This window comes from Cydia pomonella, chromosome 7, assembly GCF_033807575.1.
Source record: "Cydia pomonella isolate Wapato2018A chromosome 7, ilCydPomo1, whole genome shotgun sequence".
Lineage (NCBI taxonomy): Eukaryota > Metazoa > Arthropoda > Insecta > Lepidoptera > Tortricidae > Cydia > Cydia pomonella.
Genome location: NC_084709.1, coordinates 8,446,869 through 8,470,443, shown reverse-complemented (window position 1 = coordinate 8,470,443; position 23,575 = coordinate 8,446,869). Strand labels below are relative to the sequence as shown.

Genomic DNA, 23,575 nt, shown 5'->3' with positions numbered 1-23,575 from the left:
TGTAATTCACTAACACTGAAACATGAAAGTATGCGATATATAGATATGTCAGGTCAAGATTGAGATAACATATAAATCAGAACCAACGCACCGTGTCTACTAGCTTGCACCGGAGTGAATCTTCGACTTCGCCCACATCTGCGAGGTCCGCATCTTGATTTGAAGCGTTGAAGCTCTCGAAGGCAGAACACCCCAGGAATTGATGTCGAGACACGAAGCAGGCGCCCTTAGGATCCGCTGACAGGACTCGATATTCCTCGTACATGAACCGAGAATTCAGAAATAAATAATTTTAAATACATGTTAAAACATTTCATGAATTAAATTACCTACACCGTTCGTTGACTTTACGTGTTATACTATATATGGTAATAATGACTGATATTGACGGCTAAACCTACATAAAACGATAAAGATATGACCGCCGAGTGTAACCCAACTAAAGTTATTTATCAACCTAATTGAACACATCTACTTATGCCATCTATATCTAAATCGAGTCACATTCCACCCTTGCCATTGAATTAAAACATGGAAAATACATACGTTTCACTTCTTTTCGTAAACGGTTAATCCACAATAATAAACGCGCTCGTTTACTACTAAACACACATTCAATTATTAACTAATGATTTCACAACTCAAATCAAGTACTTATCGTAATTGAATGCATCTACCTACCCTATAATCATATCACACACGAACGCTGATTTACCTATCCTCAAAATTGATTATATTTAATAAGCATATACACGATTTAGGAATTCACTGAACAAATGAAATTAAATATCTCAATCCATTTTGACGTCGTAGTTAAAATAACACTCTCGTACAAGAATCCGACTTACATTCCCAGGGCAAGAGAATTGTCATCTCGTTCCACAATGAAGGGTACCCAACGCGATCTATTCAACCTACCCGCTATTCATATATAGAAATAATGATTTTATTTATAGGCAACTCATCGGTATCAACCAAGCCTACAATCCTACTGATATTAAGCAACCATTGGAGCCTATGAATGAACGAAATATGTATTTTAGGTTTCCTCAAGATATAAAATGATATGCAAATAATTAAGTAGGTATATGAAATTACCGCACCGTAACACGTAGTTGTTTGGCAGCTGACCCATGATGGTTTTGTGTTTTTCAACACGCCCATGGTCCGGATGAAGCTCCTACAGCGTCCCGCCCATGTTGGCCGTATCCACACGCTAAGCTTCCAACGAAGGTGGCAGCTTATACTCGTATCTGCGAACAAGTTCTAATACACGGTTTTCTTATGATTTGCCACTCACAGTGACAAATTAAGAACCTTTAAGACCCGATGCTCGTGAAATGTAGCCCTTTCGGCAGCTGCCCGTGGTAGGCTCACACAGTTCTTCACAACCATGGTACAAGTCAATACGACCCGCGCGTCGCCCATTGCAGTCGCTGTTCTTTTCATATCTCCTGAAGATGGCCGCTAATAGACGTATCTGCAAACAAGCTTAGACACATGGTTTTCCTTACAACCTAACACTCACAGGATTCCTTCTTGACTCGACGCTCTGCTGAAGGCAAAAGACCACGAATCCACTTTGCAGTTCCTTAAATAACCTCGTTCCCCCATGAGAACCCCTCAACCGCCATGTTAATCCTACTCCTAAGCCCAACCAGAATGCAGAGTTTTGATTGGATAATATTTACTATCCTCGTCTATGATTAGTCACTTTTATTCCCGCGTATTTAGATTGATCTGCCTTACAACAGATGGCATCTCTAAAGATAACATAAATAAATTAAAAGCTTACGAAGTAGTTTATTGTGTTTAATCGATTATTCAATAAACATTACTTAAGAATTTATATTGAAAAATATATTATAAACAAATATTGTACTATGCAATATTATCATGAGTAAACTACCTGCTAGTTCAGTCATTCACCGCCAGATGTCACCGGATGCCACTGTCACATTACAAGTGCGAATATTATGCGCGAAATTCACTCCAAACAAATTCAATGATTTCTAAGAGAGTAAATAAATAAATGTAGATGTCAGTCTGTTACAACATTGTACATGTGCACACTAGCACTTAGTAGGCTTATACAATTTGTTTAATATAAGCTATTAAATTAAATACAACTTTATTTAAACACGATCACGTGTAGAAATACTTGAGTGGTGTCAGAACATGTCTCGATAGCAAAGCCATAATTATGGGTATGCAACGTTTGGTCTATGATTACACAATATTACACATTTGCGTCAAAACATAATTCCAGTATTATAACAAATAACATTTCACGTTTGACTTGACCCTCTGGATAATAGATAGTAAACCGTATTATCTAGATCCAACCCACTACATGTGTTTGAGTATAATAAAATATTCCGATAACGCTGTTTTCAAGTAGAAATAAGTGTTCACCCAGGGGAAATGAGGGCCCTGCAACTTTATCTCCGGCTATCTGAACTAAAACGTAGTATGTCGGCTTTGATGGCACGTACAGTTAAGTTCTTTTGGCAAACAATTGAGAATTGCGCGACGAACAACAAGCTCCGTATGCAAATTTCTCGCGCGAGTATTGCGAATATAGATAGATGAAGGTGTTTTACTTAATTTTATCCTATATTCAGTGGCAAAAATAATAAACTAATTGTTTTTTTTTTTGCATGACTTATTAATATATACAGTGTAATATAACATTATACGTGCTTGTATAGGCTTTTTGTTTCAATGTAAATCAATCAATATATCTAAATAAAAGCTAAGATGACACTAGTTTTTTCTTTATAAACATAACATAAAGTTAAGCAAAGCTCTATAGGTATATCCAGTACTAGGTAGTATAAGTATTTGAAATGACAGATATATTATTACGGTCGACGAGACCTTCCAGCGGTCTTCTTAAAATGGTAAACTGTTTGCTTGCCACACCTTTTGAATTAATTTACCTACTGGTTATACCCTCCTGGGTAATATGTCGATGTAGGTTTTGTTTCTTCTATACTTGAATAAGTATGTTAAGTTGAGACATAACATAACGTCACCTAACATGTACTTACTGGAGCAAACAATCGTGCCTTTTTTCACAAAGCTTAGACAATAAATGGAGTAGGTAAGTAATGTAGTGTTTGAAGAGCGTTTGACAAGTATTTACTCAATCAAACTTATTTTATAAACTAATTTTTAACTGATTTTCTTTTGTCAACTCTTGATTCGTGCTGTTACTCGTATTATTCGTATTTATTTAATACTTTAATAGCGCTGGTGGTCTAGCGGTAAGAGCGTGCGACTTGCACTCCGGAGGTCGCGGGTTCAAACCCCGGCTCGTACCAATGAGTTTTTCGACACTTATGTACGAAATATCATTTGATATTTACCAGTCGCTTTTCGGTGAAGGAAAACATCGTGAGGAAACCGGACTAATCCCAACAAGGCCTAGTTTACCCTCTGAGTTACAAGGTCAGATGGCAGTCGCTTTCGTAAAAACTAGTGCCTACGCCAAATCTTGGGAATAGTTTGACAAGCGGACCCCAGGCTCCCATGAGGAAGAAGAAGATTTAATACTATAAAGAGATACTAACTGGAATTCGCACTTTGTTATTCTTTGAAATGTATAGCCAAGGAACGTCTATACTTCAACTCCAAATACATTTGAACTTTACCTGAATATTTTCCTGCTCTAGGAAATAATATTGTCGATATCTTATTTCAAGGGTCTTTCCCTCTGAAGCGAACCGATAAACCGATCACGTTTCCCCCTCATACATTGTACAGAGACGTCATCTGAACCGAGAAAAGATAATATGAATAGATGTAAGGTTGTATCTGATGTCAACATCGATACTCATCGCGAATAACGAACGGCAGCGATTCAGAATCGATCACCTGGAGGCATCGCGAGTGGGCGCAACCTTGAACTCGATAACTACCCCATTTATCCATAGCGTACTTCAAATAAATCATATTGTATCAAAGCAAAAAAAAACTAAATTTTTTTACTTTACTCTGTCTCTTATTTTGAGGTAGCGGGCTGATATTTTTATTGAAGTTTTGGACTAACAGTTATTTACTTACATATTTGATTTTGACTTGTTTAACATATTAAAAATCAGTTGTTGCAAACAGCTAAACATCTTTAGCCAACTGTAGTCAGTTCAACAACCAGTAACTTGTTCAGCAGGTTTCTCCGAAACCATTATTGATCACTGAACATATATGGGGTCAAATCGGTAGGTCTTAAGTATCTCTATCATTGGCCTTCATTTGATCCTTACGAACGCGCCACGCTGCATTACAAATACGTCACGGTGATGATCCAAATGTTTTTTTTTTTTCAAAGTACAATTAAAACAGCTTATAATTAATATTCAATGAACATAGTCAAATTATTTACTGCAGAAACGATAGCTAACTAGGTTAAAGGGCTGGTATCGAACAATAGAACATTGTTTCCATTTCTTTTACAAGCAATTGACGCTAATTGTATGCACCATGCAGGCGCTAGCGATACGGGCGTATAGGTTAGTCGTGTACAGAATGATAATGTGTTGAACCTATATCACAAAACACAGATCCGGCGATTAGCATCATCCCTATAGAGGAATGGATGATCTTAGGTTGCGTCGACTGTAAAAATAATCTGATTATACTATCATTTCATACTTGGCCCAGCGAGCGGGTACTATACTCAGACCAAGCTAAACTTTGCTCAATATTGGCAGTGAGAATGCATAGTACATACTCGTATCCTAGTAAGCTGCATACTTGACGTAGCACTTGGCATGGAAACTTAGCGTGGTCCGACTCTACTTACCAATTCATCAAGACAATAGGACTTTAGTACAAAAAATTGTAAATTAACTAGGGATGTCCTTCCAGTATCTTTATCGATAACCACCTATATTGAAAATGTTTATATCAGTCTTAGGCCAAGCAATAAGGAGGTATAGAGGGAAATGCTTGAAATAAAATTTTTGACTCTGTTACTTTGTTAGAACTAGTTAAAAAAATTTTTTGAGCATTCATTTCCTGGCCTATCTTATAAAATATTTATCCAATCCTAAAAAACCGTTTTCTTTCTGCAATCGATATCGATACATGCAAATTACACTATTATATGCTAATTGTTCACATTATACGTATATTTACCAAAGATTCACTAGCAATTACTAATTTATGTTGTTAGTTTTTAAAAGTATCTTATTGTACCATTCAAACTGTTAAATGGTAGTAATTTATAAACATAATTTTACGATGCGCACCAATTGAGAAGTGTACATTGAAAAACACGTTGATGAAATAATTATATTCATAGCCAACGGCCAATCAGATTTTGCGATAAAACCAGTTTAATTGGATCGTAGCTTACCATTTTTTTATTTTGAGTTGTCCTTATTTTGATGTCTTTCTTTATGTGTGCTTGTAGTGTAAAATAAACTTTGCTTGGTTTGTTCTCAAGTAGGAACGTTGTTTTGAATGTGTTTACGGAACGTTTTCACTCCTTTAGTGTTTTTAAACTTTGAAATATCTTATCTAAGTTTAATTCTAGAGTACTCTGACCTTAGAAATTATTTATATAAATAAAATATTTAGGTAGCCTATATGTAGGCATATTTGTATATAATATTAGAGTGTTTGTAATGCATTTGCTTCCCAAATAGTGTATTACCCATACCTTCGACTATGTTTTTTTTTATTAAACATAAACACACATTGCCATCGAAAACTAGGTACGACCCACTGTCCACGCTAGTTATTACAAGTACGAGTATGTCGGTCACTTCTATGAAGTTCTTCCTGGTAATTGCATGGAAGTACGTAGAGGTTAAACACGGAATTTAATAATTTTCAATACTTTCGTATTTATTATTTTATCGATAAAATCTCTTTGTTACTTGCTTTCAAAGCTGTCTGCTGGTTCACCGTAGATATCGTGGGAAACAACCTACGTATTTTTGATGATTTGTTTAAAATTTACGTAAAAAAATGAATAAAAATGATAGTAAACTAGGTATAATCGAAAACTGTAATTTATTTTTGCAACAAATAAAATAATGGTTTTTCTAATCGAGGCCATCAACTTATTCATAAAGAGAGTTATAACACAAAGAATTACCTTCCGGAGTAATTATGGTTTTCTTCGTGGAATATTCACTATAAAAATTATTAACATAAGTACATTTGAGCAACTTTATGCTCTTGTGATATTTAACTTGCATAATTGCTGACCTGCTGTCATTCTTGGTGTAATTAACATTTATTTTGTTTAAAGTGTATTTATTGCCTACCAAGTATGAAGACATAGTGCGTGCTTTGCATTATGTTCTACCTTTCACTATTATAAATCCTCACAGAACGAAGAAAGCTACTCGGTAATAGTACCGAGGTAAGTATATCCTTACCTGAGTAAATTGTAGTTGCTGTTATATTTATTAACAAACTGTAAATAGATTTTTCCAACATGACATAATTGTTCCAGGCGTGCCCTCTGCTCTTTTACCCGCTTCGCGCTCTTTACGTGTAATTTCCGTTTCCTTCAGTGCCCCATAAAACCAATTTTCACCCTCCTACCTGTCACTGACTTCTGCATTGTGATGTGACATTCTTATTATTTATACCTTCATCCCCAGACTTACTTATACGAACATCTAATTTTGTAAATTAGGTTTCTCATGAGCCTAAAATTGGCACTGCCTTGGCTTCAAATACTATTGTCGTGACATGGAGGCGTATTCTGATTGAAATAACAGGTTAGGTATGAATTTGATCTAGTGTTGTTATGGATACGATATGTCAGGGTCAAGTGTTTTTTTTTTAATTTAAGAAACGTCACTTTTGACACTGATAAATCATACCATAACAACTTCAGATCAAATTAATAACCTGTTTTAAATCGTTTAATTTGATTATTGTGGAGCTCAATTATTTAAACTGGTCCATTAGGTATCTTTCTATCATTTAATAACAAGTTATTTTTATTTATGACAACGTTGTTTCTGTAGGGTTTTAGTTCTGTTGCATAATTATCAGCCCGCGTAGGCAACATCTCTCTTTATCACTCTCCCATATTAGTGCGACAGTCACAGTTGCATTTCGTTCTCTACGGAGCGCTAACTATTACCATGTTGGTAGCCGGGCGGGTATGTAAACACACTACACGCTGTTAGACTTATTATAATAACGAGGACATTGAACAGAGTACTAAAGCACAGTGTTTATGTTCGGTCGCTGCCGTTTCCGAATAAGGCGTTATTAAAATTGAGGCAAAGGTTAACGAGTTCTATTTCATGGTTATGTAAAAACGAGCACATTGCCCGGATCGAGGACATTATAATTATAGGATGTTAAAAATGTTATTCCTGTAAAATTTACAGGAATTATGTTTCAATATATACGATCCTGTCTAGTTGTAAATTCTAAGAAGGCTCTATACAACCTTTTCATTGTGGAATTATGGTTCAGAGTATTTAATACTTTGTTTTAAACTTGACGTTCTTGGGTACTTTTAAATTTATAGCCTTCATTCACAGTGGTTTCAGTTTTATTTCTAATAAAGCTAATTTGTTTTCAGCCCAAACATAAATTGTTTGGAATAATAAACAAAAAGGTTCGAAATGGAAAAGCTAATAAATCACAGGTGATTTGGCCACAGCACCTAATATTTTTTAATTTTGGGATATTTGTTTTGGTAATTGTTTTCATGAGGATCGTATGAAGGGGAATGAACTCCAGTAATATGGGTTCATATGCAATAATATGTATGTATATTTTATTGGAAGAATCCGAGTTTAGGCTCTTTAGCAGAATAGTGGAGCTGATAGTTAAAACACTAGTTCTCGTGGTGAATATTATATTGCAAGTGATTGACATCAGACAGCTGTACAAAAACATAACAAATTCAAACGGGTGTCATATATGTGTCGTAATAAGTTTACTATTATGCCAGCATACACATATACAACCTCCAATATATTTTACATTCACACGTTCTGACTCAACTTTTGGTGGATAATTTTTGATAAAATATCACGTACACGTACTTCATCTAAAATTTTTTTTTCTCTCGACCGGACACTGTGGTTGATTTCATAATTGTCTATAGTCGTATATGTATTGTATGTAATGTATGTGTCGCAGGCTCGCAGGCAAATTGTAAGATTCCGCCTTTTACAAACGGCGTCATCTTACAAACGTGAAACGTTATGCGAATTGCCGAAGGTAAAAAAGTCTGCATTTTGTAAAATAACTTATGACATTAACAGCGCCGTTTGCAAAGAGCCGTGGGGCATTTTGCTCGAATTACCTAGTTCTTTAATTTAACACGCGTCGCGCTGCACATCAAATAAATGAAAAACGCCGGAATGTCCATCACATCTGGAGTTCGTCGAACTTATTCAAAGCGCGGGGGGAGGGGGGGGAGGCTTTTGGATCTGGGTGGCTCCGTCGCAACGGAAAAGCAGCCCTTCGGCCCTCGCGTGACGAAGCACGGTCACTACACTCGGCTCGGCAGCTTTGGTTTTGGGCGACCTTGAGATTTTGGTGACGCTGAGGATGGTGTGGTATAAAACAGCAAACCATGATTACCCTTAGACAATCATCACCTTTGACGTTGACAATATTGAACGCAGTAACAATTTGCATAACGTTTCACGTTTATAAAATGACGACGCCGTTTGTAAACGGCGGATCCTTACAATTTGACTGTGAAATGTGCATTCTTAGTATCTTTACTTGGCAATTGTACAAAGTTAGCGTGGTCAGAGTCTAAGTAATATATAAAGTGAAACCTCTTTATTTGCCTTTCATCAGTAACGAAACGTAGTCATAGACATATGACAAATATCATTAAAATGACGTTTCTACTTTATTTCAAAGTAAAAAATATGATACGTTGGCTTCTTCTGAAACCCGTAATATGAAAGAAATTTCAATTGTTGTGGTATGTTAAATGCTTTACATAAACGTATGGTGTATACAAGAAAATGAGGTATGTACAATGAAAAGCTATAAATAAATTATACTAATTGAAATTAAAGGTATATTCATCACTTTCATCAGAGATCTTTGTGTGTAAATTGTAAGTATTTCGTAGCATTTCACTTAATTCAATTTCACAAGAAGGAGGAGTCCCTTAGGAGTTATTTATTTATTTACTTAATCTTTATTGTACATACAAAAGAAAACCATATAGTACAAGGCGAATTTAATGCCATGAGGCATTCTCTACCAGTCAGAGTCTTCTTCTTTGCGTTATCCCGGCATTTTGCCACGGCTCATGGGAGCCTGGGGTCCGCTTGGCAACTAATCCCCATAATTGGCGTAGGTACTAGTTTTTACGAAAGCGACTGCCATCTGACCTTCCAACCCAGAGGGTAAACTAGGCCTTGTTGGGATTAGTCCGGTTTCCTTACGATGTTTTCCTTCACCGAAAAGCGACTGGCAAATATCAAATGATATTTCGTACATAAGTTCCGAAAAACTCATTGGTACGAGCCGTGGTTTGAACCTGCGACCTCCGGATTGAAAGTCCCACGCTCTTACCGCTAGACCACCAGCGCTCTTGCTCTACTAGTCAGAGTCATTTGAAAAATAAATAGGTACATTTTAGAAAAAGTACGAGTTACTTCCTAAAAGTAATACGTGTCAACATCTTTGGTATATTGAAATTACTTATACATTTGAATGCGAAATCCAGTTATACAACGGTATAATATTCATATTTTATTTCTTACCCCCATTAAAATACAGGCTTTACAGAACAGTGTACCTACTATTGGTAAGAATGCTGCTGGGATCTGTGCTGGTGTACCACCATATCAAATTGAATTATAATAACAACAAGCGGTATAAGAAACTTAACTAACACTACTAATAGAATCAAATAATAGATCCAGTAGTTATTAATTATGCAAAATGATCAACACTTTCGTTAGTATGGAAAGCTCATCCTAAAAGCCACCTTTAGCTTCTTTACTAAAAGGTTCAAAATTCAATATATAAGGGACACTTGGTTCGGAAACTGAGCAGATGACTTTGTCTTGTAACAATGCTGCGAAGTCGGATTTTCAAGGCTTTCCGCTTAAAGTTTTGAAGCAATTTTCTTAAGTGATTCCATAGTACGACAACATAATGGAAGTTTTGTCAGAACTGGTTTTGTTTTGTTTTTAGCTTGTAATCTTTGTTCTTTGAAGACCGGTGCTATAAATATACATACATAACACGTACATGCATATATAAACTTCATAATAGAATAACAATTATTATGAAAAAATAGCTATTATTATATTCAAATTCACAAATCAGTAAAAAAAAATATAAACCAAAATCGATAGAGTATACTCTAGTATAGTCATTACATCTATGTGTTTATTGCACATAAAAAAGGGAACAGAAATCGCTTAAGAGCAAATATTAATCGTCATTCGCATATATATCAGTTCAAACATGGATATTCCAGGGCACTAGGCCAGGCCTGTATTGCGGGAGATCAGTAAGTATATCATTTGGGGTTCAATGTTAAACCGATTATAAGACTGTATATATATATATATATATATATATATATATATCTTAAACTAGTTTGATCAGCAGAGCCTCAGGTCAGTGAAGATAACCAGTTAAAACTAGTTTTTGGCATCGTTGACAGAACTATGAAGTATAACTTTGCCAAGACACTTAGTGACAGCATGATAAATTGTAGAGCCGAGGACATCATTGAAGCGTCTACCAAACAGTATTTACCCTAGGAACAGGTATTTTTAAAACTCGTTTGGATAGCAGGTTGCAGTAGTTTTCCATTATTATTATTATTTTATGTACTGCTATGCAAACTTTATGGATGAAGATCTGTTCCTTATCTGTCATTTCAGACGGACCCTCTTATTCATTTCATCTTAAATTCTCTCAAATATTTGCCTCCTAAATTCGCAAACCAAGAGATTATTTTAATTGGGGCCCACGTTTGTTAAATACTGGCTATGGACAAATAAATTCTGATTTAAGGTGAGGTAACCTTGCTCAGTTCGTTATATAGTAGGTATTTCCGATTAGATATTTTATAATAGTTAAATAGCTATATTTTACAAGCATAGTTCGGCAGGTCGTTCTTGTCTAAAGTACCTATATTTTTATCTAAAGGATCTGTGTGCATGTCGTGATTTTTCTTTTTTTTTTAACCTACTGCTTGGGTTCATTGTTTGTACTGCATAGTCAACTTAAAAATTAGTTTATATATATTATCTTCCTTTACAATGAAATAAAGTGTAAACATATTATTGACGTTTATTACACCGCTATGAACATAATGAATGTTGGGTTTAAATTTTTCTAACATGTAACATTATTTTAAAGGCCTTTTGTCATTGAAAAACCCGACGGGAACAATTGTGCTCTTTTGTCCCCGCTTTTATAAATAAATACTTACTTAGTACTTACAATTTACATATTATATATGTAGTGGAGCTGGAGGGTTAGAGTAAGGGATGGAGTGAAATCATAAGAAAAGCCCGCAGTAACTCGATCGCATAACACAGGATAGACAGACGTGGAGGAAAACAGAGAAGGCCTGTACCCGTTGAAGGGTCCATATTTAATGATTTTATTAATTGATTATTACAATAATCTTACAAAATTCGAATGTTTACTATATGACAGATAATAAGTATTCACGATTAAATAATAATTTAATTAGGAATTAAATTATACATGCAAATATTTATTTCAATAAGTTATTCATTATGGTAATAAAGAGGTTTATTATTATATTAATATATGTAGTTAGTAAGTACAGCGGTCGTAATCAATATTATACACAAAATCTAATTTTCTGGGTTGTCGAAGCTAGCAAAGCTACACAGCCGGCTACTGACATGAGTTTACAAAATCAAATTCTTTTATCCCCCATTTGTGCTATATTATACCCGTAATAAAATTGTTTACATGACGAATTGTGCAAAATATGTCGTAAAATAGGAATCAGTATTCAATTTACCGTCCGTACGTGATTTGGCATACCCGCCGTCGTCCAAATTAGAACACTAAATTAAGGAATTCCAACAAAATTAACATTTTGATCGGTCTTGGATGCTGAGCCGTAAGTTTGGCAAAATTACTTTTACTATTTGAAGACAGAAAACAAGTATTCGTTTATTACGGTTTAATTTTATTTCAAAGACAAGATATTCTTACTTAAATGAGGTAGGTATATACGTCTCAACGGGCGGTACAAAGCCAACTGATGTATGTATTGTATATTGAGTAATTTAGTACACTGTAAGACCTTAAAATCGTGAATTTATCAATATGAAATCGAGATATAGTTAGGTACTTAGAAAAATGTAATAGTCAATACTAAGGCAACCTTTATGATATAATTCAAAACTCTGGCTTCAATGTATACGTCCACTCACGTCTTAAATAGTAACAGCCATTCATTAACTAACAACGTATCTCAATATTGATTTTGCTTGAATATTTTATAACAAACGCCATACAAAGGGGCTGGAGTACGCAATTAGCGATCACTCGACGTCAATAGCGCAGTTTGGTAAAGCTTTTATTGAGTTCAATTACGGTTTATTTTAAGATACAGCTGTAGGCTTAAGCGCCTTTATTTCGCTGCGTCATTTTTAAAAGTAATTATATCTACCTTTCGTCGCGTGGGACTATTTGCAACCCCTGAATCCAACATTTGGAACATAATGAAGATAATATTTCATAGTTCCAGTCTCAACGTAGTCCGGATAGCTCCAAGGGTTTTAAGTATACTTTTGAAAGCAAATATATAATTATTTACTTAATAATAAAAAACAAATGAAAGTTAAAGCAATGGATACAGAAAAGTGTACAACAAATAACCACAATTTTCAGGAGCGTTTTGATAACAGACGCATACCTAGGATTAATTTTGAACGTTCAGTAGATCCTAAAATAAAAAGTCTGAGATAAAATTTACCGATGTAGTGTATGTAAAACTAATGAAATGCAATCCATTAAATATGGATGGAATTAGGTCTAGTGTAGGTATCTGATTATTTTTACGTATTTAAGCATTTAAATCATTTAATTTGCTAGACAATTTCGTCACTTATCTGATTTTAATTTTGTTTTGTCGGCAAGATTATCATGCTTTATCTTTATAGTCCCGTCTCGTATCCGCAGATTACATATTCGTGATATTGTATAGTTGATATTTTATAAGCTTATTAACTTGCGTACATGTAATCAAAATACATACCTACGTCGTTCAGAATTGTTACTATGCATCATTTAATGAAAACATTTATTACATACGACATACAAAATTGAAAATACAAAAAACGAACTTTATGAATATGTAATTCTATTAAAATAATAGTATATTAGTAGGTTCATACATGTTCCAAGACCAAACTCAAAATTAAAACTAAAATCAAAACTAGAGAACTTCACTTTTAAACTTCTTAAGTAAGTAAGTAAATATTCTTTATTGCACCAACAATTATACATTTTACATACATGTAAAACTACAAATAAATTTTAAAGGAAAATAGAACCAGGTAACAACAGGCGGTCTTATCGCTAAAGCGATTTCTTCCAGACAACCTTTAGGTAGCAGGAAATTTAGAACTCATACAAAAGTCAACAGGTAGTGCAAGGAGCTATGTAAATATGGAAACTATTAAACACAAACACACATACTACTTATATAAGTATTAAAACAATACCTAATACACTAATAAATATACAATATTATGATATATAAATGTATACTTACACATATACAAGATATAAAATGGCAACTTAAGGTAGAAATAGAAAGTATAGTTTCAGCTGATTTTTGAAAAGGGGAGAGATTTTGCTAATCTTAGTTAAGTTTACCTAATGAAGTATTTTTCTATCTACCTATCTCAAACTATAATAGCTAAAAATCCAACCGAAAACTTATTATTCCATCTAAATGGCTATTTTGGCTAATACACATTTTCTCGCTGCCTTAATACAATCCAGTTGAGTGGGTAATGTATTATTTCTCTCGTAACTATCCCGAAGTTGTTCTCTTATAACGAAGCTTGAGTTTCGCCCATAAATGTTGGAGCATAGTTACATAGTAAACAGTATCTTGAATAATATTACTATCTTCCAGAAAACCGACAGTCTTAACTATATCACATTTTCTTTTGCAATGTAAATGTTGGTTATTTTGAAATACTTAAACAAATAACCTTAATTCTTTTATGCACGTAAATACAAGCAAAAAAGAGGACACAAAATGTATAACCTAGTTAGCTAGTTACTCCTGATTGTAAAGACATTGTAAGGCGCTAGTGGTCGCATGTCCTTGCCTTCTTGCACGTTATTTTTAGCGCCACTGTTAATAAGGAAGAATATAAATGAAGTGGTTCTTAAGCCGAGTACAGACTTTCGAGCTTACTAACTGAAACAAATGAAATCGTGCCCGAAACTCAAATATGATTAAATTATTTTCATACAGTTATATAGTTCTTTCTATCTTTGCAAAAATTCTTCCATGAGGCCCTATATGTTCAATTAGAAAAACCGGTTTAGTTACTCTTCCATCACAATAAGCTAAACTGGAGCTTAAAGTATAGTAGTTGTAAACCAAGGGTGAACTGTGAATTTACGTCTTTTTACTATGAAGGCAAAACTTTTTGCGATTACTCAAAAATAGCTAAAGTGATCGTGTCCGCTATAGTTTCCATTTAATATTTTTCTTAAGCTATACTTCTACGATTTTTTTCATATTTTTTTTACCTATGGTTCAAAAGTTAGAGGGGGGGGGGACACATTTATTTTGTCTTTCGGAGCATTTATCTCCGAATATATTCACTTTATCAAAAAATGTTTGTTGAAGACCCCTGTTAGTTTTGAAAGACCTTTCCTACGATAGCCCACACTGTAGGGTTAAAGCAACAAAAAAATCACCCTCCCGTTTTACGTGTAGGGGAGGTACCCTAAAAAAATTAAATTTTTAGATTTTATTGTACGACTTTATCGGCTTTATTGATTTATATATCCATGCCTAATTTCAGCTTTCTAGCACTAACGACCACGGAGCAAAGCCTCGGACAGACAGACAGACAGACAGACAGACAGGCAGACGGACATGGCGAAACTATAAGGGTTCCGAGTTGACTACGGAACCCTAAAAAGGATTGTCTTGCAATGCAACATGCCAGTCGTTAACGCTCCGTAGCAAACGAAACGCTACTGTCACTGTCGTACTAACTTGGAGAGAGATGGCTACGCGGGCTTTTATCGTCCATTCTATTCGGTAGGTCCATCTGTTTATACTCCGTTTGTTATATTGTTACATTGTCCGAAATTTTACGTCGACATTTATGTATTAGGAATGTCGTGTATTGTTTCCCAGTGTCCTAGCTCGCATTTGTATACTCGGCTCAAATGCGCTGTAGTTACACTGACTACGTAGGACAATAATAGGTCCGCATGTCGTTATTTACCTGACACGTTAGCCGGCTTTTTGTGGCGGGCAATTATTTACTCTTGGCCACTTTAAGATTTTCTGTATAATCACATGTTCGTCTTTTTTATACCGGTTGTAGAATAAAACGATTACGGAAGTTGTATGCTTGTAAACATTTATGTTACTGAAGGTGTTATGGATATTAGGCTAAGGGCTGATTTAAACGGCACGATTTTAGTTACATTGCGGACTATTGAGGTTACAACCAATCCGGCCGACCGAACAAATACCGCATTGTAGTGAAACTCTCATGCGAGTTGTCGCACCGTCTAAATGAGCCCTAAAAATTAATTGGGTTTAATGTTTATTAATACGAGTACATACGTGAAAAACATGCGCCTTTGCAGCAGCGCTTTTACAAGCCATTATTTATCGTGATACCTGCGCAGTATTTACCTTCCCTCAATTAATGAAGCTTGTAACACGAGTATAATTGGTAGAATTCATGATATTTTTGTAAACGGAGTAAGGCGTCTCATTAGATAGACCTTTAAGCTACTGCTGAGTTGCGTGTAAATTTATATATTTTTGTCAAAACTTCTCTTCGGTTTTCTCGCTGATAGCGATACTCTTGGCTGAGATAACTGGGTTCTTATTACCTTCACTTGAACACAAACCTAAGAATATTCATAGACGGCTCAAAAACATTTGAAGGGACAGGATGTGGTGTCTTCTCGGAGGACCTGAACATACACATCTCAAAACCCCTGGGAGAACTTAACACGGTATTCCAAGCTGAATGTGTGGGAATAATAGAAGCTTGCAATGCTATAACAAGACGACAGGTGAAACACGAAAATATACTAATACTGTCAGACAGTAAATAAGTACTACAAGCGCTATGCAGCGACAAAATTAATTCAGAGCTCATACTCGAATGTCATCGAAGCCTCACGGAAGTGAGCAAAGAAGGCAACAAAGTAACAATTCAATGGATAAAGGGGCATAGTGGATCAAGAGGAAACGATGCAGCGGACGAACTGGCCAGGAAAGGCTCAGAAACGCCGGCATATGGACCCGAGCCCATCATACCCCTACCAATATCCTATATACACAACCAGCTAGACCTACATCACAGACAACTGCACAATAAATACTGGAATGAAATGGACACATGTAGGCAGACCAAGGATTTTCTACCGGAACTGAACCACAAACTCACCAAAATACTACTGAAAACACCTCGACACCAACTACGTAAAATAGTAGGATTAATTACAGGACATAACACACTATGTTTATACTTTCATGCGCAGGAGCACGTACGCAATAACAGTTTTTTTTGTGTGTTCCTATAAACTAGCTTTAGCATTTACCTTTAAAAATATTGGGGGCAACGCACTTGTTATATTTTTGCTAGCTTTTGAGTTTGCGTGCGAGACTATAAATATTTAAATAGAAAACAGAGAGGGAATTCAGAATTCACGTCCAAAATAGATGCCAACCATTTATTATTGCTTTATAGTGTACTACTCGTAGGTATGTCATCTCCCGATTAATCTGAATTTTCCAAATTAACTAAAGTGTTATTGTTCCATTTATTCTTATTGTCTTGTTGTATTTATAAAAATCAAAATAATTTATTGACAGATTTGAAAGTGTTATTTATTGAATAAGATGAATGGGGATAACTCTGAAAGCAGGGTAATTTTATAAATTACTTATATTTACTAAACCAGAAGAGTTTCATACAACGAAGTTAGCAACACCGAAGAGAATTTGAAATAAGAGGTGGATTGTCAAAGAAAATTTTGTAGCCACAGTAAATTTACTACAATCTTTAGACACAGAATAAAAACTTTTAGAACGCCATTTGTCTTTGATCCTTATTCTTTCACTGATATGTGTTAAATATCAAAAAGTGGCGCCGTCTTACCGGGCATAGACTAAAGGTTGTGGCGCCATCGCTCGAAACAATGCCACCTTTGGCCTTTGATCTATTAGATAGTGACACTTCGGCAACACTAACGTTACTGCAACGCTTACCGAAGTATCTTGCCCAGTGTTTCCAAAAAAAACCTACTTTTGAAGTTACCCCAATTGCACCTTATTGACTATATATATACTGGCGTTACGGATTATTTAATATCTCCGGTTACTATTTGAAGTATTTTATTTATATCTCTATTTTTTGTGATATTAGTTACATACTCGTACTTACATATATATAGGTGCAACAAGTACCTACCTTAAGTTTTTGAATGCATACATAGTTAAACCTAAAAATCTCTTAGCGCCACTGGCAACATCCCACTAACCCGGGGTTGACCAGTTAAACCGCTAACCCAGTGTCAAGTTTACTATGTACTGGTAACCATGGTAACTCCAGGTTTAACCGGTTAACCTTAGGTTAATGGTAAAGTTCACCTTTGAAGTATGGATTGACCTTATTACTGCTGCGGAGATTGCAATCCTTTGATTACGGCCAAGAAGTTCGGAAAAGTGACATCTTTTCATCGCAACTATTCCAAGAACTCGAACCAACCGCTTTAGGTATGAGAAAGGGGGTGAACTGGGAACACTTAACTTCAAACACTTTAAAAATAAATAAAAATGTCAGAAACCGAATCATTTTTTACATTTACCTATCCTACCTATCTAATTTTAATAACATTCATTCATTCATTAATTTCACTGGCTCAGTGACCCAAACAGGATCTTGGCCTCTGATACAAGAGAGCGCCACTCTGCCTTATCCTGCGCCACTTCGCGCCAGTTAATTCACTTTTAATAAAATAATAATTTTAAATAAACTTCATACTAGATTGGGACGAAATCAAAAACATTGCCGTTCCTATTTACCCGAATCCGTATGGTATGGTAATTAGAAATCTCAAGCAATACAAAAAAAACACAAAATTGAAATATGTTGGACTTTTAATCATTATGTAGGTACTCGTAGTAGGAATCATTAAGAATGCAAGGGGTATTTGGGAACGTACCCAGTTCCTTAGTTTCTAATTACCCCAAGTACTAAAGTGGCTGATAGACGGGCGAGTAAGTTCGCGAACTTATGGCTCGACGACTTTTTTTGCTTGTAAAGTACGCGTACTTAGGCTCACACACGAGCAAAAAAGGTCGTCGAGCTGTAAGTTCGCGAACTTACTCGCACGTCTATCCGGGACTTAATATCGATCAAAATGATCATCACTCATGATTGTATTTTTGGTTAACTTGATACCACCTCGGGTTTGAAAGCATATATGTACCAAATACAAGATAACAAAATTTTGAGTCTTCAACTACAAAAATTCCATGCTTGCATTGCATGCATCTATCATGATGTATGATAAAAATTATAATTTAGGTATAACAAAAGTTGAAAATATTTTTTTCGGATAATTGTGACCACAGCTTCCGAATCTTACAATCACTTAGACACATGAAGACCTGTTTATGTTTGTGTGAAATATACCCAAGATTTTTTTGCTACAATCTGAAGTACTATATATCTCGCTGTTTCTAATTACCCGCCGTTCCCAATTCCCCCACTCTCCTCTACGTATAATATATGTAGATACTGTTATAAGTTTCTGATCCGATGCATTGAACATGGACTAATAAATCCACACTCGCAAAGTGGCAGTCACACTCGCACGCCACGCCAATCTTTACAGCCAAATATAATTCCACACGACTTAGAGCCCGTAAAATCAATTCCGTGTGAACTTCCAAGTCCCGAAATGAAAGCACCTTGGCATTAATAATTTCACCACTCTTCATTCCCAAGAGGAACGATTGAGATTTTGACCAAGAATGTTATTTATCAAGAACAGTAAAGTCTTCGAGCTTAATACAATAATAAGCCGTCATCAATGTTCACGGGTTTCGTGTAATTATTAAGATTACGTAACTTTTGACTCTAAAAACGGGTTTTCGTTAATTAAAATGCGACCTCCATCCCTTTCTTATCGGTTTTATTTCGAATATCATCAAGATTTTCGTTAATGAAGCTTGGAGAATTTACTTTGAGTCGAAACCTTTGTAAATATATTAAAATGATACGAGATATACATACACGTACAAGTAGTAATATGTAATATCTCTAATAAAATTAAAGGGTCTAGCAGGCTAAGGAACCAAACCAAATCATAGCTACAAAGAATGAGTAGGAGTATAACTCTGCAAATATTATTAGCTACTACTATGCGAAGTTTATGTATGTTGTTGTAAGTTGCTTAAGTATGTTGCACCAATTTTAATGAATTGATTTTTTGCATGGCAACTAATACTATTTGCAGTGTATGTGATTTTTTCCATAGTTGTACCTTTACAAATACTTGTTCAAAAGAGCTGTCAAAATGATTTTTTCAGGGAATTAAATATTTTTATAAAATCTGAGTTATACACCTACTCTTTCTTTATGTAGCTATGATTTCGTTTGATTGTTCTACCTTATATAGTTCAGGAGAAAAACGACTTTGAACTTCGAGCAACACCGGCTTCCGACACGGCGGAAGGGAGGAGCCTAAGCGATATCTTACCGACCAAATAATTCTGCCAATTCTCACTCACTACATACAAAATCCAATCTGTAATCCAATCGGCAGAGGGGAAATAGTATGAATGGCGTCTCCCTTCCCGGTGTTGCTCGAAAACTTTGCAAAATGTGGTCATAAAATGACGTTTTTGACATTATCTCGGTGACGGTTCAAGATAGGGAGCTGACAGTTAAGGTGTTTCTATATGTATAATAAGATAGCCAACAAATGACATTATAAAAATACGATATTCGTCACAGGAACCACTTCTCCTTCCTTAGCCTGCTAGACCCTTTGGATAACACCTTACGAAGTACTGTACCTAAAGACAAAGGATTGCGTACCTAATGTAATTATATGAGGAAACCTTGTATCTCTCAACAATTATGAAGAACGACTATTTAACATAATATATATGATATTGTTTATCACGCTCCGTCCTCGGCAAGAGTTTAAATGGTCTATTATGCAGAGCGATACTGCTCTCAAGGGGTTTTCTATACATACCAAGTATTATGAGTATGTAAATATTAGGCCAAATATATGTAGGTAGCATACTTATCAATCTTACAGTATTTTCTATTAATTTTAAATTATTTTGATAAAATACGTAAATTTGTGTTAGCCGTAACTTTTATCTCCGTCATCATCATCTTCCTTGCGTTGTCCCGGCATTTTTGTCACGGGCCATGGGAGCCTGGGGTCCGTTTTGGCAACTAATCCCTAGATCCGTAGGCACTAGTTTTTTACAAAAGCGACTGCCATCTGATCTTCCTACCCAGAGTAAACCGAGGATAAACTAGGCCTTATTGGGATTAGTGCGGTGTCCTCACAATGTTTTCCCTACAACTTTTTGCCCCGTCCTTACCTATATACTCCTTTTTAGGTTTCGTAGGTAAATACGAGTATAATTAAGCATATGAGACACAAGCTTTCAAGTAAGATTATCCTGATATCGACGGTTTAGCAACCCTATTGGGAGAATTGGGTTCTGCTCTATATAATTAGTCGGTTCCTAGCTTCCTAATATATTAATCGATTTTCGATCACTCTCCACCTACTCGCAATGATGACAAAGGCATTTTGAGAAACTTTGTCGCACATTATTGTACCAACTTTATTAAACTGCTGTAGAATATGTATTAACATGCCCATTTCAAAACCTTCAGAGATGTGAACTAGAGTATTTGTAAACAAAACAAATTAAGTAATTTTGATCGAGAACTATCTGCCAAACTACCTGTTCAGTTGACAATGAATGTTCAAAGAAAAGGAGGAAATGTCTCTATATTTTTCATAAACTTTGACTAGCTTTGTCAACCTCTTCTGGTCCCAGTCGCACATTTGCAGACTTCACTATTCTGAAACGGCTTCAATAGCGATAGCCTAGGCCAACACTATCGCCTACTACTGCTTTATTTTTATGAAACCACCTAGGACCTGCAATTCCGCAGAACCGAACAGTTTTTTTTACCGCTTTTCTCCTTCTACAGTCAGCATCATAAGTAGCGGATCAAATAACGCTTCATAAATATCTACTATTCTGTAACAGCTTAACCAAAAAGTGATGTCTTTAATATAGAACAACTAAGACTGTAAAAAATATATTTTTGAACGCGAATTTTAGAAAATTATCTACATTTGGAAAAGTTATAGGTACGGAATATCAGATACTTTTGGCGCGTTGTTTCATCCGCTACTTTTGTTGCTGACTGTACATCTAGTTTTAGTTTCATCTTACTGTCTATTCTACAGCAGCTACTATGTTAAGAAACGTGTTTTTATACAACACTCATTACGTGGTGACGTATTACAACCAGCACAGATATTATGGTTGTGTATGTCTGCGTGACAGCGTGATAAAAAAGTGACACTTCTTTATCACGTGGATAAAGCCATCCATAATTCGCCTGCTAACTGAAAAAATCAAGATAGGTAACAGAATTAACTTGTGACTAAGGAACTAATGTCCTTTCTCTTACAAAGCTTCTAAAAAATGAAACGCAAGTCTAGCGCGCTACTACACGGACGATGATGATAAAAGTAAGAGGTTGGAGGAACGGGTAGATAACATTTCTTTGTTTAACAATGGGGAAAAGTTGTTGTTTAACTCATCTTGCTAATGTTGATACCCGAGCAAGCGAAAGATTCCAAAATTAAACCACGAGCTTAGTGAGTAAGTAGCTAGAAAAGTGGGATCTTGAACGTTGCGAGCGTTTCAAGGCACAAGGGTTACAAACTTTGCCATCGAGTGAAAAAACACATTCACACATGTTGCATTTCCCACCAAAAGGGTACTTATTGTCGGCTGTCAATAAGGCGCTATTTTCATAAAGCTTCAATTTAAAATCAACCTCATCGACAACCGACTAGATGGTACCGTTTGGAAAACGTCATATATGTTTACCACACCACCGCTGGAAAAATACTAACTGTAAAATATTACAAATCAAATCCAAATGAACGCAATTATAGTATTATAGCTTGGGTATGGTGACAGTTGTCATCTTCGTATAACCTAAATGCAAAATTCGTTTTGAGATGCACCATATTCAAGCTATGTGAAAAATACTACAACGATGTATCATTCAAGAAAGATCACTTAAAAGTCAATTCTACCAGCCACTACGAGGTAACTACTTAAATTGTGCATCGAATTTGTTTGACACTCTTGTGGATAAAATGTATTTATCTCATTCGTTTTTGAAAAATAAAAAAAAATCTTTACCTAGCTCGTGAACTGAACGTACGTATTTCTGTGTAGGTAGTTAGACAATCTAAAGCAAGGTAGATAATATGAGTCTTTATGAAATGCAATTTACACAACATTTTTGTGTTTAGAATCAAGAAAGAGTGAAGACCTTCCTAGTCCTAAATGTCCTTAGTAGAGATCGAATTACTGGTACTAAAATTGCATGCTATCATAATTTATGCATAGAGAATGTTCATTGAATAGACTAGACCCGTTTAAATTAGTTTATCACTGAACCTTGTTGATAGATAACGATGTTGGTTGATTATCATTTTAAGCAATCCCAGTCTTTCCCGAAGACATCCCAACTTGGGAGGTATAGAAGATAGCCGTTGATCTTAATGTCAATTAAACTTCGAAACGGGTTTGCCTTGATCGCCGCCAAATTTCGCCTTTACGAGATCGTGCGAGTCAAATATACAACTAACTATCCTTGAGTCCTCTGAACGTTCAAGTTCTTGTAAATGACAGATTTTGAAGCACTTGTAAATCCAACAAAACATCGTATTGATTCTTAGACTATCTGCCTTCGTTTGTTGAAAAAAATCCTGTTGCTAAAATTCCTGTTTTAATCTTTAAAATTGACGTCAACGACGTAATATAAAAACGACACAACAGTCAGTTAACATATTAGTTCTTTTTTTATATGTATCAGGCTAGGCAATATTTCGGAAACTCGGCATTCTCAAACACACTGTTTTTAGGATGTTTTTCAAACACCGATTCTTTGACGGCATGCTTTTAGAGCTAGGAGAAACAGTCATCAATCATCCTACCTGTGTTCATAGGACTTCGCTCTCGCCACATACAAAGGCCAACGACTTCATAGAGCAAGACCTTACTTATTTTCTCATTAATAAAATG

The 23,575-nt window shown here is 35.4% G+C and overlaps 1 protein-coding gene across 13 annotated transcripts in view; it reads left to right on the top strand.

The window, feature by feature from the left end:
• The window catches only part of LOC133519756 (cAMP-specific 3',5'-cyclic phosphodiesterase), a 588,515-nt gene that overhangs the window by 485,269 nt on the left and 79,671 nt on the right, over window positions 1-23,575 (top strand). The gene's annotated exons all lie outside the window — the stretch shown is intronic.